General features: G+C 46.3%; 1 pseudogene; it reads right to left on the reverse strand.

Annotated features, from left to right (window-relative positions):
- LOC123481031 overlaps nucleotides 1-8,015 on the reverse strand; it is a 34,518-nt pseudogene extending 26,503 nt beyond the window's left edge.
- Nucleotides 8,016-16,015: the final 8,000 nt, after the last annotated feature.

The following is a 16,015-nucleotide window of genomic DNA, read 5'->3' on the forward strand; positions in this document are numbered from 1 at the left end:
CTCCCCCGGAGAACCCTCCCCAGCACCTGGCCGCAGTGTGCCTCCACGACCGCACTTGGGTGCAGGGAGACAGGCCCCGGGCTCCTCCCCTCCTTTCCTAGCGGCACCCCGAGCTCCATAGGGCTCGGCCCGGAGGTGCCGGAGGGCGGAATGGACGGACCCCCTCGGACATCCACGGGTGGCCAGCAGGGTGTCCAGACGGATGGACATATCGACCAACTGGTCGAAGGTGAGATGGGTATCCCTGCAGGCCAACTCACGTTGAACGGCCTCCCGTAGGCTACATCGAAAATGTCGATGAGGGCCGTTCATTCCACCCTGCGTCCGCCGCTAGAGTCCGGAACTCTAGAGCAAACGCCTGTGCGCTCCTCCTCCTGTCTCAGGTGGGACTAGACGCTCCCCGCCGCTTTGCCCTCAGGTGGATGGTCGAACACGGCCTTGAAGCGGCGGGAGAACTCGCGTAGGAGATGGTGTTGGCATCCATCTTCCTCCACTCGGCGTTAGCCCACTCCAAGGCCTTGCCCGTGAGACAGGAGATGAGGCGCGGAAACGCCCCGTGTCCCGAGGGCACCGGGTGTACAGTGGCCAGGTAGAGCTCCACCTGCAGGAGGAACCCCTGACACCCGGCAGCTGTTCGCTCATACGCTCGGGAGGCGAGCCGAATCCCCTGGGTTCCGGACCTGGGACTGGTGGACCGGCCGGGGGTTGGCAGGGTAGGTGGAGGTGTGGGGTACCCCCGCTGGCCTCCCATCGGTGCAGGGTGTTGATGACGTCCTGTAGAGCGGTCCCCAGTTGTCGTATCTGGTCATCTTGGCCGCGAACATGCCTCTCGAGCGACTCAGGCGTAACTGCAGATCCTGCTGATTCCATTTTGGTGTGTGATTCTGTCAAGGGGTGCTGAAGGTGGGTGTGGTGCATTAATCAAGCGCAGGACCGAAGCTCAGTCCAAAAGACTTTAGTGCAATATTCACGTAGAAAATAAGCACAATAAGCCCGAAGGCGAAATAACGGCGCACACAGGCGTCCAACAAACGGCGCACTAACATGTGCGAAAAACCTCTCCAAAACACTGGAGGGAAGTACGTAGCTCCAACACGAAACAGAAGAGCAATCACACACAAAGACAAACACACACAACGAGAACTAAATAGAACACTAACGAGGACTAACAAGACACAGGTGTACAACATCAAGACAAAACCAAACGAACATGAAACATAGATCGGTGGCAGCTAGTACTCCGGGGACGACGACCGCCGAAGCCTGCCCGAACCAGGAGGAGGAGCAGCCACGGCCGAAACCGTGACACAATGATTGCTAATGGGTATGTTCATGGGTGTGTAAAATATTACTGTTCGCAGATTTTGATTTAATAGATTTTAGATCTATTTCTTTTTGCGCAACGCTGGAATGGAATGTTCGTATCCTGTATATTTGACTGTGATATGTGGTTGTCTCACCTAGCTATCTTAAGATGAATGCACTTACTGTAAGCTGCTCTGGATAAGAGCATCTGCTAAATGACTAAAATGTAAAATGTAAATGTTTTACATACAGATCTTATATTACTGTATTGAACATGTTTTTTAAATTTATATATTTTTATTTTTTATTTTATTTCACCTTTATTTAACCAGGTAGGCCAGTTGAGAACAAGTTCTCATTTACAACTGCGACCTGGCCAAGATAAAGCAAAGCAGTGCGATAAAAACAACAACAACAAAGAGTTACACATGGGATAAACAAAACATACAGTCTATAACACAATATAAAATCTAAATACAGTGTGTGCAAATGTAGTAAGTTATGGAGGTAAGGCAATAAATAGACCATAGTGCAAAATAATTACAATTTAGTATTAACACTGGAGTGATAGATGCAGAAGATAGTGCAGAAGATGATGTGCAAATAGAGATACTGGGGTGCAAATTAGCAAAGTAAATAACAATATGGGGATGAGGTAGTTGGGTGGGCTAATGACAGATGGGCTGTGTACAGGTGCAGTGATCGGTAAGCTGCTATGACAACTGATGCTTAAAGTTAGTGAGGGAGATAAGAGTCTCCAGCTTCAGAGATTTTTGCAGTTCATTCCAGTCATTAGCAGCAGAGAACTGGAAGGAATGGCGGCCAAAGGAGGTGTTGGCTTTTGGGGATGACCAGTGAGATATACCTGCTGGAGCACATACTACGGGTGGGTGTTGCTATGGTGACCAATGAGCTAAGATAAGGCAGAGATTTGCCTAGCAGATATTTATAGATGACCTGGAGCCAGTGGGATTGGCGACGAATATGTAGTGAGGGCCAGCCAACGAGAGCGTAAAGGTCACAATGGTGGGTAGTATATGGGGCTTTGGTGACAAAACGGATGGCACTGTGATAGACTACATCCAATTTGCTGAGTAGAGTGTTGGAGGCTATTTTGTAAATGACATCGCCGAAGTCAAGGATCGGTAGGATAGTTAGTTTTACGAGGGCATGTTTGGCAGCATGAGTGAAGGAGGCTTTGTTGCAAAATAGGAAGCTGATTTAACTTTGGATTGGAGATGCTTAATGTGAGTCTGGAAGGAGAGTTTACGGTCTAACCAGACACCTAGGTATTTGTAGTTGTCCACATATTCTAAGTCAGACCCGCCGAGAGTAGTGATTCTAGTCGGGCGGGTGCAAGCAGCGTTCGATTGAAGAGCATGCATTTAGTTTTACTAGCGTTTAAGTGCAGTTGGAGGCTACGGAAGGAGTGTTGTATGGCATTGAAGCTTGTTTGGAGGTTTGTTAACACAGTGTCCAATGAAGGGACAGATGTATAAAAAATGGTGTCGTCTGCGTAGAGGTGGATCTGAGAGTCACCAGCAGCAGGAGCGACATTTGAACCCTGTGGCACCCCCATAGAGACTGCCAGAGGTCCAGACAACAGGCCCTCCGATTTGACACATTGAACTCTATCTGAGAAGTAGTTGGTGAACCAGGCGAGGCAGTCATTTGAGAAACCAAGGCTATTTAGTCTGCCAATAAGAATGCGGTGATTGACAGAGTCGAAAGCCTTGGCCAGGTCGATGAAGACGGCTGCACAGTACTGTCTTTTATCGATCGCGGTTATAATATCATTTTGGACCTTGAGCGTGGCTGAGGTGCACCCATGACTAGCTTGGATACCAGATTGCATAGCAGAGAAGGTACGGTGGGATTTGAAATGGTCGGTGATCTGTTTGTTAACTTGGCTTTCAAATACTTTCGAAAGTCAGGGCAGGATGGATATAGGTCTGTAACAGTTTGGATCTAGAGTGTCACCCCCTTTGAAGAGGGGGATGACCGCGGCAGCTTTCCAATCTCTGGGGATCTCAGATGATACGAAAGAGAGGTTGAACAGGAGCATTTGACAATGATGAGGGGTGGTCGTTTGACCGCGGACCCATTACGGACGCAGGCAATGAGGCAGTGATCGCTGAGATCCTGGTTGAAGACAGCGGAGGTGTATTTAGAGGGTAAATTAGTCAGGATGATATCTATGAGGGTGCCCATGTTTACGGATTTAGGGTTGTACCAATATATATATATTGATGTCACAAATGTATCATTTGTACTGTTCTTTATTAAAAAATGTAGATATTTGTTATATTTGACTGTGTAAAACCTAGCAATACTACCTATTTCTCTGAGATTGAGGCAGATATACAGTGAGGGAAAAAAGTATTTGATCCACTGCTGATTTTGTACGTTTGCCCACTGACAAAGACATGATCAGTCTATAATTTTAATGGTAGGTTTATTTGAATAGTGAGAGACAGAATAACAACAAAAAAATCCAGAAAAACGCATGTCAAAAATGTTATAAATTGATTTGCATTTTAATGAGGGAAATAAGTATTTGACCCCTCTGCAAAACATGACTTAGTACTTGGTGTCACGATCGTTATAGGAACCGGACCAAGGCGCAGCGTGATAGGCGTACATCTTTTAATGAGTACTTTATACAATAACAAAACAACAGAATGATACGTGAAGTCAAAAGGTTCACCAACACAAACCTATACAGAACAAGATCCCACAATACTAAAGTGCCAAAAGGCTGCCTAAGTATGGTACCCAATCAGAGACAACGAGAATCAGCTGCCTCTGATTGGGAACCACCCTGGCCAACATAGAAAACACGAACTAGAACACAACATAGAAAATCACACATAGAAAATCCACACCCTGGCTCAACATATAAGAGTCCCCAGAGCCAGGCGTGACAGTACCCAAAGGCGAGGACTGCGACCGCCAACCAAACCCCAACAGGGGGAGGCCGGGTGGGCATTCCGCCTGAGGCGGATCCGGCTCGGGCGTGACCACCACCCGCTATCCCGCGCCCCTGGTCTGGTCTGGCCCCGCTGGCCGGAGCGCTGGACTGGACAACCGGTGGGCGGATTGCTCAGGCTCCGGTGTGGAGCAGCTGACCGGTGCCTGACCAGACACCGGTGGAACAGGCACAGGCTGCTGCCGGGCTGGCCCATACGCACCACTGGCTTGGGTGCGGGGGAGCAGGAACAGGCCGGACCGGGCTGACGACACGCACCACTGGCTTGGTGCGGGAGCAGGAACGTGGCCGGACCGGGCTGGCGACACGCGCACCACAGGCTTGGTGCGGGGAGCAAGAACAGGCCGGACCGGGCTGGTCGACGCGTCCACTGGCTCGGTGCGGGGAGCAGGAACGGGCCGGACGGGCTGAGCGACGCCACCACTGGCTTGGTGCGGGGGAGAGAATGGGCCGGACCGGCTGATGACACGCACCACTGGCCGGGTGCGGGGAGCAGGAACGGGCCGGACCGGCTGGCGACGCGGCACACACTGCCTTGGGTGCGGGAGCAGGAACAGGCCGGACCGGGCTGTGGAGACGGACTGGAGGTCTGGAGCGAAGAGCTGACACAACCCGTCCTGGCTGAATGCCTATTTCTACACACTCTGTGTGGGGCATCAGCACAGGACGTAGAGGGCTGTGCACTTCGTACTGGCACTACAGCACGTGGCACTGCGCAGGATATCCGGGACCGAGGAGGGGGTACTGGAGGCCACGAGCGTTGAGCCGGCACTCCGTCCTGGCTGCATGCCCAACCTTAGCACGACACGTGCGTGGTGCTAGCACAGGGACGTCAGGACTGTGCTCGGACCACTCGCGGCACAGTACGCAGCTCCGCATACTTCCCGGAACCTGCCCAGTCTCACGCTGCCTAGCCTGAGTACGGGGAGTTGGCTCTGCTCTACCTCTAGGCTCCACCAACCTCCCTTCCAGCCCCCCAAACCTGGTGGCCTCCTCTCCTAATCTCCTAATCTGCCGATACGTCCTGTAGCTGCCTCCAGCATCCCCGTCGTCCATGCCGTGTGCCCCCCCAAAAAAATTACTTGGGGTTGCCTCTCCTGCACACGCTGCTTGGTCCTATGATGGTGGGATCTTCTGTCACGATCGTTATAGGAACCGGACCAAGGCGCAGCGTTATAGGCGTACATCTTTTAATGAGTACTTTATACAATAACAAAACGATACGTGAAGTCAAAAGGTTCACCAACACAAACCTATACAGAACAAGATCCCACAATACTAAAGTGCCAAAAGGCTGCCTAAGTATGGTTCCCAATCAGAGACAATGAGAATCAGCTGCCTCTGATTGGGAACCACCCTGGCCAACATAGAAAACACGAACTAGAACACAACATAGAAAATCACACATAAAAAATCCACACCGTGGCTCAACATATAAGAGTCCCCAGAGCCAGGGCGTGACACTTGGTGGCAAAACCCTTGTTGGCAATCACAGAGGTCAGACATTTCTTGTAGTTGGTCACCAGGTTTGCACACATCTTAGGAGGGATTTTGTTCCACTCCTCTTTGCAGATCTTCTCCAAGTCATTAAAGTTTCGAGGCTGACGTTTGGCAACTCGAACCTTCTGCTCCCTCCACAGATTTTCTATGGGATTAAGGTCTGGAGACTGGCTAGGCCACTCCAGGACCTTAATGTGCTTCTTCTTGAGCCACTCCTTTGTTGCCTTGGCCGTGTGTTTTGGGTCATTGTCATGCTGGAATACCCATCCACGACCCATTTTCAATGCCCTGGCTGAGGGAAGGAGGTTCTCACCCAAGATTTGACGGTACATGGCCCCGTCCATCGTCCCTTTGATGCGGTGAAGTTGAGATCTTGCATGGAGCCCCAGGCCGAGGGAGATTTACAGTTATTTTGTATTTCTTCAATTTGCGAATAATCGCACCAACTGTTTTCACCTTCTTATCAAGCTGCTTGGCGATGGTATTGTAGCCCATTCCAGCCTTGTGTAGGTCTACAATCTTGTCCTTGACATCCTTGGAGAGCTCTATGGGCTTGGCCATGGTGGAGAGTTTGGAATGTGATTGATTGATTGCTTCTGTGGACAGGTGTCTTTTATACAGGTAACAAGATGAGATTAAGAGCACTCCCTTTAAGAGTGTGCTCCTAATCTCAGCTTGTTACCTGTATAAAAGACACCTGGGAGCCAGAAATCTTTCTGATTGAGAGGGGGTCAAATACTTATTTCCCTCATTAAAATGCAAATCAATTTATAACATTTTTGACATGCGTTTTTTTCTGAATTTTTTGTTGTTATTCTGCCTCTCACTGTTCAAATAAACCTACCATTAAAATTATAGACTGATCATTTCTTTGTCAGTGGGCAAACGCACAAAAATCAGCAGGGATCAAAAACTTTTTCCTCAATTTTTGCCTTGCAAAAGTATTCTTCCCCCTTGGCGTTTTCCTATTTTGTTGCATTACAACCTGTAATTTAAATTGATTTTTATTGGGATTTAAATGGACATACACAAAATAGTCCAAATTGGTGAATAAATGAATTTTCAAAAAATTCTAAAAAATAAATAATGGAAAAGGGTGTGCATATGTATTCACCCCCTTTGCTACGAGGCCCGTAAATAAGATCTGGTGCAACCAATTACCTTCAGAAGTCACAGCATAATTAGTTAAATAAAGTCCACCTGTGTGCAATCTAAGTGTCACATGATCTGTCACATGATCTCAGTATATATACACCTGTTCTGAAAGGCCCCAGAGTCTGCAACACCACTAAGCAAGGGGCACCACCAAGCAAGCAGCAACAAGAAGACCAAGGAGCTCTCCAAACAGGTCAGGGACAAAATTGTGGGAAGTACACATCCATCTCTTTCATAATTTCTATAAACAATAAAATATTATTTACCAACATTTCTGAAAATGGATATATAGCTTTGGAATGAAACTCTTCATGTGGAAACCAGCGAAAAATGCAAGTTAATAGGAAAAATACTTGCAACCATGACTTCACACCATTTATTACAGCACTTAAACGTATATTTCTAAGCAGTAGGCCGAACAGTTTATTTTAAGTTTTATTTCATGCCAACATTTGAGGTCAAAACAATGCTAACATCCCCATTTGACCGTATCAGGTGGATGCATTTCAAATGAAACAAGGAGAGGGAGTACAGTGTAGATCAAGCAATATAGTATGACATTGACTTCTATTACTTATCTCCGTAAACTCAACTCCCTATGCTCCTCTTCAGGCATAAGCAAATCATCCATTGGATAATGGACATCGTCACCTATATCTTGGAAGAAATACTCCTCACTGTCACAGGCAGTGCTGTGGACACCCTGCTGGCAGTCTGTAGGTTGGCTCTGGGGTCTCTCCTCACTCTCACTGGTATCACTCTCTTTACTGTCACTGGTATTGCTGCTATCACTGGTCTCACTAGTGTCACTGCTCTCGCTACTTTCACTGCTTTCGCTACTATCGCTGGTATCCTTGCTGTTACTGGTGTCTCTTATGTCAAAGGTAACAGTACTGACGTCACTAGTAACAGTACTGACATTACCAGTAACAGCACTGATGTCACTGGTATCAATGCTGACACTGTTCTCACTGAGGGAACCAGAGGCTTTGAGGAAGTTCTCTACCAATGCCAAGGCTGCATTGCTCTTAACTGTATCGCCAGGCTGGCTGTGGTTGGTTGTCATGGCGGTGGGAGAGAGTGTGCTCTGTTTCGCTGCCCCTGATTGGTGGGTAGGTCCAGCTGCTCTTTGACCTCAGAGCTGCTGTTGTTCTCTCACTCAAGACTGGGACGGCAAACACTCGGATCCAATTCTAGAGAAGTGGACAAGACACAGATGGGTGAAATAATGGTTGATTGTCGTCAGTTCACACAGAATGGTAATCCTCATTTAAAATCAAATCAAAATGTATTTATCACATGAAACTCTTGCTTCCGAACCTTTCCCAATGATGCAGAGTTTAAAAAAGAGTAACTAACACAGGAGGAATAAAATAGAAAATACACAATGGAAAGTATTCTGACTTTTTTCACATTTTGTTACTCAGCGTTATTCTACAATTGATTAAATATATATGTGTTCATTAATCTACACACAATACCCCCATAATGACAAAGCAAAAACAGGTTTTTAGAAAAAATAAAAAAACTGAAATATCATATTTACATGAAGTTTCAGACCCTTTACTCAGTACTTTGTTAAAAGCACATTTGGCATCGATTACAGCCTTGAGTCTTCTTGGGTATGACGCTACAAGCTTAGCACACCTATATTTGGGAGTTTCTCCCATTCTTCTCTGCAGATCCTCTCAAGCTCTGTCAGGTTGGATGGGGAGCGTCACTGCACAGCTATTTTCAGGTTCTCTCCAGGAGATGTTCGATCGGGTTCAAGTCCCGGGCTCTGGCTGGGCCACTCGGGGACATTCAGAGACTTATCCTGAAGCTCCACTCTGTGTTGTCTTGGCTGTGTGCTTTAGGTTGTTGTCCTATTGGAAGGTGAACCTTGGTCCCAGTCTGAGGTCCTGAGCGGCTCTGGAGCAGGTTTTCATCAAGGATCTCTCTGTACTCATATTTGCCCTCGATCCTGACTAGTCTCCCCAGTCCCTGCCGCTGTAAAACATCCCCACAGCATGATGCTGCACCACCATGCTTCACCGTAGGGATGGTGCAGGTTTCCTCTAGACATGACGCTGGGCATTCGGCCAAAGAGTTCAATCTTGGTTTCATCAGACCAGAAACTTGATCCACATGGTCTAGAGAGTCCTTTAGGTGCCTTTTGGCAAACTCCAAGCGGTGGCTGTCATGTGCCTTTTATTAGAGAGGAGGCTTCCATCTGGCCAGTCTACCGTAAATGCTTGATTGGTGGAGTGCTGCAGCGATGGTTGGGTTTCTGGAAGGTTCTCCCATCTCCACAGAGGAACTCTGGAGCTCTGTCAGAGTGACCATCGGGTTCTTGGTCACCTCCTGACCAAGGCCCTTCTCCCCCATTTGCTCAGTTTGGATGGACGGCCAACTCTAGGAAGAGTCTTGGTGGTTCCAAACTTCTTCCATTTAAGAATGATGGAGGCCACTGTGTTCTTGGGGACCTTCAATCTGTGCCTCGATGCAATCCTGTCTCGGAGCTCTACGGACAATTCCTTTGACCTCATGGCTTGGTTTTACTCTGACATGCACTGTCAACTGTGGGACCTTATAAAGACAGGTGTGTCCTTTCCAAATCATGTCCAATCAATTGAATTTACCACAGATGGACTCCAATCAAGTTGTAGAAACATCTCAGGGATGATCAATGGAAACCGGATGCACCTGAGCTCAATTTCGAGTCTCAGCAAAGGGTCTAAGAATATTTACAGTGAGGGAAAAAAAAGTATTTGATCCCCTGCTGATTTTGTACGTTTGCCCACTGACAAAGAAATGATCAGTCTATAATTTTAATGGTAGGTTTATTTGAACAGAGAGAGACAGAATAACAAAAAAAAAATCCAGAAAAACGCATGTCAATCGTTATAAATTGGTTTGCATTTTAATGAGGGAAATCGGTATTTGACCCTCTGCAAAACATGACTAAGTACTTGTGACAAAACCCTTGTTGGCAATCACAGAGGTCAGATGTTTCTTGTAGTTGGCCACCAGGTTTGCACACATCTCAGGAGGGATTTTGTCCCACTCCTCTTTGCAAATCTTCTCCCAGGAGTCATTAAGGTTTGAGGCTGTTGTTTGCGCAACTCGAACCTTCAGCTCCCTCCCACAGATTTTCTATGGGATTAAGGTCTGGAGACTTGCAGGCCACTCCAGGACCTTAATGTGCTTCTTCTTCAGCCACTCCTTTGTTGCCTTGGCCTGTTTTGGGTTGTTGTCATGCTGGAATACCCATCCACGACCCATTTTCAATGCCCTGGCTGAGGGAAGGAGGTTCTCACCCCATCCATCATCCCTTTGATGCGGTGAAGTTGTCCTGTCCCCTTAGCAGAAAAACACCCCCAAAAGCAATGTTTCCACCTCCATGTTTGGCCGGTGGGGATGGTGATCTTGGGGTCATAGGCATTCCTCCTCCTCCAAACACGGCGAGTTGAGTTGATGCCAAAGAGCTCAATTTTTGGTTCCAATTGACCACAACACTTTCACCCAGTTCTCCTCTGAATCATTCCAGATGTTCATTGGCAAACTTTCAGATGGGTAGTATACGTGCTTTCTTGAGCAGGGGGGACCTTGCGGGCACTGCAGGATTTCAGTCCTTCCTGGCCGTAGTGTGTTGCAATTGTTTTCTTGGTGACTATGGTCCAGCTGCCTTGAGATCATTGACAAGATCCTCTCGTGTAGTTTCTGGGCTGATTCCTCACTCCGTTCTCATGATCGTTGCAACTCCACGAGGTGAGATCTTGCATGGAGCCCCAGGCCGAGGAGATTGACAGTTATTTTGTATTTCTTCCCGTCTGCGAATAATCGCACCAACTGTTTATCACCTTCTCACCAAGCTGCTTGGCGATGGTCTTGTAGCTCATTTCCAGCCTTGTGTGGGTCTACAATCTTATCCCTGACATCCTTGGAGAGCTCTTTGCAGTCTTGTGGCCATGGTGGAAGTTTGGAATCTGATTGGTTGAGTGCTTCTGCGGACAAAGTGTACCCTTTTATACAGGTAACAAGCTGAGATTGAGCACTCCCTTTGAGCTCTGTGCCTAGTCCTCAGCCTGGGTACTGTATAAAAGGCTACCTGAAAACCAGAAATCTTTTCTGACGTTGAGAGGGGGTCAAATACGTATTTCCCTCATTAAAATGCAAATCAGTTTATTACATTTTTTGGCATGCGTTATTCTGGATTTTTTTGTTTTTTTTTATGTCTCTCGCTGTTCAAATAAACCTACCATTAAAATTATAGACTGATAATTTATTTTGTCAGTGAGCTCACGTACAAAATCAGCAGAGGATCAATATACTTGTTGCCCTCCGTATGTAAATAATGTATTTTAGCTTTGTGTGGTATGTGATATTTTGTGTAGATTGATGAGAGAAAAAAAGTACTTTCATCAATTTTAGAATAAAGCTGTAACATAACAAAATGTGGGAAAAAGATCAAAGGTGGTGAATACTTTCCGAATGCACTATATACAGGGAGTACACAGTACCAGATCAAAGTGCACAGTCCTACGGGTACTTGAGGTAGATACTGTATTACATGAGGCGAGGGTAAGTGACTAGGCATCCAGATAGATAATAATAAAGTAAAATAAAGAACAGAGTAGCTGCATCAAATTATGAGTGTAAGAGTGTGTGTGTGTGTGTAGTGTGCGTGCGTGTATGTATGTTTTGTGTTGTGTCGGTATGCGTGTGTGTGTTATGTGTGTGTGTGTGTGTGCGTATGTGAGTATGTACTGTTTAGTGTTTGAATGTGTGAGGAATTTTTGTTGTGAGTGACAGTGTAGTGTTTGTGATTGAGCGTGTATATGGTGTGTATATATAGTCAAGTGAGTGTGCGTATGGTCAGTGCAAGATAAGTCAGTGCAGATTGTTTGGGGACCATTCGTTGACTAGTTGTGAGCTAGTCTGGCTATTTATTTCACAGAAGGTTGGAGGCACCTTAGTTGGGGAGCACGGGCTCATGCCCCTGGTAATAGCTGGAATGGAGTTAGTGGGAATGGCATCGAACCACATCAAACACATGAAGTCCATTAGGTTTGATTCCATTAAATTAGCTCCGTTCCCGGGCATTATTTATGAACTGTTCTCCCCTCGGCAGCCTCCCTGTGATTTGGCTGTCTTATTGCTTGGGGGTAGATGCTGTCTCGAAGCCTGTTGTTTCGAGAACGATGTTTCGGTACCGTTTGGACGATAGCAGAGTGAATAGTCTATGGCTCGAGTGGGTGGAGTCTTTGGCAATTGTTTTAGCCTTTTTCTGTTGGACCCTTTTGCACCGGGTCCATGATGTGTTAGTACATTGTAAATGACTCGAAGCCACATACTGTAGTATGGGCTTTGCATAGACAAAATATAAATGTCAAACTAAGATTTTGACAGGCTTAGTATTGTGTAAAAATCGTTCTTATTATAAGTGTATGACATAACATGCCACAGATATATATGACAGAAAGTGCATTTGCGTGACTAACCTTTCGAGCGTTCTCTTCACTGCCTTCGCAGCTGTTTGTCTCTTGTATCCCCAATAGCATTGGAGTCAGTCTGTTGATATAAACCAACATAAATACGGTAAATGCAACCATCGTCATTTGCATGACATTTTGTAAATTGATTGCATCCTTACTCATTTTATTGTTTTTATATGCGCTGTGTGGGAATTAGTCAAATCTTAGGATCTTTAACTGCCCTCCAGTGATTGGCTCTCACTCTCTGAAGAATGGCTCTCGGGGACTGCGTGAAGGGGAGCGGATTATAACAAAATGTACCAAAGAGGTATTTTTTGAGCCTTACAGTCCTAGTATTTGCACATCCAAAACTAACCCATATTAAACTACAGTTTACTATAGAATACTACAGTACTTACTATAGAATTCTCTAGTAAACTGTGAGATACTATAGAATACTATACTACACACTGCTAGTATCCCTCCATCATATGTAGTGCTTGCTATACCAACATTGTAGTATACTATAGAAAATACTATAGTAAATACTACCAGTAATTATACAAAAAAATTTCATCCATAAAAATACCACGCACACATACCTATTAAGGTACATTTACTCTACACATTCCCCTCCCCATATAGTAATTTATGCCACAGCATAGGTGAGAAAGCTTCACATGCCAAGGATAGACCATATATTGTGTTCCCTACAGGTTTATAGAAAAAGAGCAGAAGCTCTAGAGCTATATTCAGACCCCATTCCTACCTACCTACAGGTTATCCAACAAATGTGCTCTTTTTAGTATTTCCTCCAGTAGGAGAAAGCCTCCCACTTCTATGTCAAAATAACAAAACAAAAAACATTATAGTAAATACTATACTAATGTCACCTAAAAACACTTCTGCAGTAACCACTACAGTATACTACAATCTGCAAAAAACACACATTTATTACTATAGTATATACAGTGAGGGAAAAAAAGTATTTGATCCCCTGCTGACTTTGTTGTTTGCCCACCCTGGCTCAAAGAAAATGATCAGTCTATCATTTTTAATTGGTAGGTTTATTTGAACAGTAAGGAACAGAATAACAACAACAAAATCCAAATAGGCATGTTAAAAATGTTATAAATTGATTTGCATTAGAATAAGTATTTGACCCTCTCAATCAGAAAGATTTCTAGCTCCCAGGTGTCTTTTATACAGTATACGAGCTGAGATTGGGAGCGCACTCTTAAAGAGTGCTCCTAATCTCAGCCTATTCCTTAAAAAGGCTGCCTACCTGTCTCCAAAAACAATCCAATCAATCATAGTTCCAAACTCTCCAGCATGCTGCAACCAAGCCTCCAGGATGTCAGGACAAGATTGTAGACCTACACAAGACTGAATGTTGCTACAAGACCATGCTCTTAAGCAGCTTGGTGAGAAGGTGACAACAGTTTGGTGCGATTATTCCCCAAATGGAAGAAACTCAAAATAACTATCAATCTCCACTCAGCCTGGGGCCCATTACAAGATCTCACCTCGTGGAGTGCCTTGTGCATGATCATGACTTGCGGTGAAGAATCAGCCTGGGGCTTTCACGGGGGAATCTGGTCAATGATCTCAGCAGCTGGACCAAGTCACTAGAAAACAGGCTGGTAAACACTACGCCGTGAGGACTGAACTCCTGCCAGCGCGCATAGTCCCCGTGCTCAGGACATATACAGGCCCGTCTGAGGTTTGCCAATGAACATCTAGATGATTCAGAGGAGAACTGGGGTGAAAGTGTTTGTGGTCAGATGAGACCAAAATAGGAACTCTTTGGCATCAGCTCAGCTTCGCATTCGTGTTTGGGAGGAGGAGGATTGCTGCCCTGTGACCCCAAAGAACACATCCCCGCCGTCAAACATGAGGTGGAAACATTATGCCGGGTGTTTTTCTGCTAAGGGGACAGGACAGCTTCCACCGATCAAAGGGACGATGGGCGGGGCCATGTGCATCAAGTCTTAGGTGAGAACCTCCTTCCCTCAGCCAGGGCATTGAAGCTGTGTTCGTGGATGGGTATTCCACGCATGACAATGACCCAAGCTTACATATGGCCAAAGCAACAAAGGAGTGGCTCAAGAAGAAGCACATTAATTCCTGGAGTGGCTGTTGATCTCCAGCTTAATCCCATAGAAAATGTGTGGAGGGGTTTTCAGAAGGTTGGGGGTTGCTAAATAGTCCCTCAAACCTAATGCGGCTTGGAGAAGATCTGCAAAGAGGAGTAGGACAAAATCCCTCCTGAGATGCTTGTGCAAAACCTGGTTGGCAACTACAAGAAACGTCTAAGCTCTGGATTGCCTTCAAGGGTTTTCCACATGCTAAGTCATGTTTTTGCAGAGAGTCAAATATTATTTCCCTCATTAAAATGCAAATCAATTTATAACATTTTTGCATCGTTTTTCTGGATTTTTGTTGTTGTTTTCTATCTCTCTCTGTTCCAAATATAACCTACCTACTATAGACTAATCCATTTCTCTGTCAGTGGCACTACAAAATCGGATCAAGTACGTTTTTTTCCCTCACTATGCTACAGTTTTCTGTTTACTACAGTATTTATACTACTGGTTAATACCACAGTTTCACTGACTCAGGGGACTCTTATATGTTGGGTCAAGGGTGTGGGTATTTTGTGCTGATTTCTATACTTGGGTTTCTAGTATGTGCTGAGGTTCTGTGTTTGTCGGGTGTGTTTCCCAATCAGAGCCGCTGTCGCTCGGTGTCTCTGTTGACTCCGAAGCAGCTCTATTAGCAATTAGGTTGTGGGATCTTGTTTTCTGGTTTATGAAGCTTGTGTTGTGTTTAGCCTTAGGACTTGGTTTCGTTTGTTTGTTGTTTTGTCATGAGATTATCATTTGAATAAACAGTACGCTTTTCACGCATATCGCCTTGGTCCGATCCGTCCTTACGGCCGTGACAGAAGGTCCCAACCAAACTCGGATAACCAAACAGCGTGCCCAGGAGACCGAACACCCTAGACACTGTTTAGGTGGGGGGTGTGGTCGTGGGAGGGAGCATGTTTGCGGAAAAGGACCCTTGGTGAAGAAGGAAGAGGCAGGAGAACGGCCACCAAAGCCGAGGGAGGAAGCCGGAAGCTACCAATAAAAACAATTTGGGTAAAGGGGGTGTCCAGAGCCAGAGAGAAGAGCCCGGCCACTGCACCGGTGGGTTTCTAGATTAGTCCCTCGATCATGGAAAAATGGGGTGAACAGTTCTATACTGAGGAGTCGGAGGATGGCGCGGCGTGGGGTTTCTGTTCCCTGCTTAGTGGGGTCTCCCAGAGGAGTCCTCACTGTAGGAGGAGTGCCGGAGAGAGAGAAGGTTGGATCTGCAGGGTAAGAGGAGGCCTCCACTTTCACTGGGCTGATGGCCTAGAATGGAGCGAGAGAGAGCCATTCAGGAGGCGAGCACTGCGGGAGGCTCGCATGGGAGGAAGAAGTAGCTGCTGAGAGAGGAGCTGGTTAGGAGCAAAGCGCGGGGCCCATATGCAATGTTGCTTATGCCGCCGGTCATGCACCACGTCGTTCGTGTGACGCCCGCTCGCGAGGCACCACCAGGGGTTGTGCGGCTCTCGCTCCAGGCC

This window comes from Coregonus clupeaformis, unplaced genomic scaffold (assembly GCF_020615455.1).
Source record: "Coregonus clupeaformis isolate EN_2021a unplaced genomic scaffold, ASM2061545v1 scaf0206, whole genome shotgun sequence".
NCBI lineage: Eukaryota > Metazoa > Chordata > Actinopteri > Salmoniformes > Salmonidae > Coregonus > Coregonus clupeaformis.